This window comes from Pinus tabuliformis, chromosome 9 (assembly GCF_031772625.1).
Source record: "Pinus tabuliformis cultivar Carrire ecotype Pingquan chromosome 9, CPIR1, whole genome shotgun sequence".
In the NCBI taxonomy this organism is placed as follows: domain Eukaryota; kingdom Viridiplantae; phylum Streptophyta; class Pinopsida; order Pinales; family Pinaceae; genus Pinus; species Pinus tabuliformis.
Window position 1 is genome coordinate 747462338 of NC_142307.1, and position 2812 is coordinate 747465149.

Consider the following 2812-nt stretch of genomic DNA (forward strand, 5'->3'; position numbering starts at 1 on the left):
ATCAATGTAATGGGGACCATTGCTTCCTAAGGGAGGAGTAATGATCCAGGTGGATGTTGGTGGCCACACACCTTGTTAGTGTCAGTATATGCATACTATCATCAGGGATCAAATCTGCTCTTTGCATTTTCATTTTAGGTGTCTCATACTGAAATTTTGGATCATTCCATTAGGTCATGTCAAAATGGTCCACTAATGGTTGTCTTCTTCTCTGAAAATGAAATCTTCCCTCATGAGGTACATTTTCTGACCCATCTCCATGTTGTATTTAGTTGTGGTTTCAAATATGTTATTTTTAGTGTCAAAGCAGTTGTCTTTACACTAGGTCTTAGGGTTCATTTCCAAGGTTTTTCCATTATGTCTTAGGGTTCATTTCCAAGGTCAAAAGCATGATTTTTAAGTGTAAATAAAGGGTAGCAAAGGCATGAGGATGACCAATAAACAAAGGGTGATTTCCAGTATGTCATGGTGATTGTACAAAGATCTTTTGTCACTAATGTAATTTTCATCTCAACAAACATGTTTTTGAGATGAAAATAGAGTATTTTTTAGTTAATTTAAATTCTTTTGATGTAATTCAATCCATTTTATGTAATAAGTGTTCCCAGCTACCCCAAACATTTCTCCTTGCTGAAAGAAAATGAGACCATTGAAGAAATCAATTCAATCCAAGCATCATCCACCTGAAAATAGACAAAGAGAGAAAGGTATTAAACAGAGATTTGGAGGAAAGATGAAAAAGGTTCCAAAACATTAGAAAGTGGGTTTTTCTAATGAAAAATCAAAATCAACCTCTATATAAGATGTCAAATTCCTTTCCCAAATTCATCACTTTCATTTTATAAAGAGAAGGAAGAGAATTGAAGGAGAGAAGGGAATTGAGGCCAATTGGTGGCTAAGCAACAAGAGGGCATTACTCATAGGAGATAGAGCGCTACACACAGAGGCCAAAGCGATGTGCATAGGAGTGGAGTTTTGCGCATATGGTAGTTTCTCCAGTGCAAATTTGAACGGCGCTGCGCATAGATTCGAAGCATTGGCGCACCTATAGGTGGCGCTACGCGTAGGGCCAGCAAGTGCCAAAACACTCTATCATCCACTCAAAATGTGTTTTTTGCCTTCTATAGCTTATAAAAAAGTAAGTGTAATCTCTGAGCTATCCTTGTTGGAAATAATATTGAGAGGGGGGGTGAATCAGTATTATCAGAAAAAAATTTTCATTTTATGCTCTGAAACATATACGCTACTTCTGTTAAGTGAAACAGCGTGTACACGCAACTTTGTCTAAAGCAACCAGCGTATAATAATAAAACTTATGATTTAGTAGCTTATCTTCAGTAAATGCATCAGGACATTATTAACCATGATAGTAAAACAGGTGCAGTATAACAGAACAGATCATCACACAGAAAGCACACACATGAACACCATGATATAAGGTGGAAACCCAATGTGGGTGAAAACCACCTGCTGCAAGTCGTCTCTATCTTTCTTTAATATGAAACTTCAGTTTACAATCTTTTGTACTGGTGCAGCCTTATACCAGTACGCAGGCTACAACCTGCAGAAGGCTACAACCTTCTCTCGTTCTCCAAACTTCCTTGGAAGGGAGCTCCAACCCCCTTTGCTCTTGTACTAGCTAAGATACTAGTACGTAGGTGCCGGCCTACAATCTTCTCTCTTTCAGGTACCACATTTCATACATTTTCAGACTGGATACTCCTGAAGCACAACATTACAATCTGAAGACCACAATTCATTCAACTTTCATAACAGATCATTGCAGCTCAAAACAACCAATACTAGCATCATCAACTTTGAATCACTGAACCACTGAAACCCTGTCAAACTCAGTCACCAGAACACAGAGCAGACTACAGAACTCTGCAATAACAGTCAGACCCAGCTGCAACTCAAAAATCAAGCTTCAAAAGATACACGCTACTTCAATGAGAGAAACCCGCGTATACACGCTCTTTTACCGAAGACAACCTGCGTATAGATCTAAAAATAAATTCTCTTAACTTGCAGTTGTACCAGACATCAGTTAGACCTAGAACATAACATTGCGTCAGTATGCAGATCTAGAAATACGCATAATCAACCATATCATAATAGTGCATTTCAAACTATTAGATCCCGATCTGTCCTTAGATCTTGTCTTCCATCAACCGATGTGACTTCTCCTTAGCATAGATCAAGCAACCCAGAACCTGCATACCAGATCTCTTTCTTTATCAGATATTCAAGACTTTTCAGATGCTCTTGCCTAATGATTTCCTTCTCCTTATATAGCCTTAGGCCTTGTTCAATACCAAGAGCCAAAACCATAAAAATCCAATACCATCATCCTCAAAACTAGGGATCGACACGTCCGTCGAGACACCATGGTCTGAAACCATAGGACCAACTTCCAAGGAATAACCGCCACGGACCAAAAATAAGTTTTCCACATACACGCGCTTTTACTGATGCCAACCAGCGTGTACACGTGACTTGGGCTTGATGAACCTGCGTATATGAATTTTCTCTTCTTCTTATAGTCTGTTCATCAATTCCTTGGTGCTGACCTTCTGCACTATGATTTGTCATCAGTGTGGTTTGCCATCAAGGACAACACTTGTCTCATAATGCCAACAATCTCCCCCTTTGGACTTGATGGCAACCCCAAGATCCTTAGAATCATTCTCCCCCTTTGTCATCAAGGGCAAAGGGCTGTGCTCCCCCTGAGTACATCCTGATTTCTCTGCTCTGCTGTGCTGAACATGCTCCCCCTGACTGTAGGCAAGATCTGCAAAAGATGTTCCTCAAA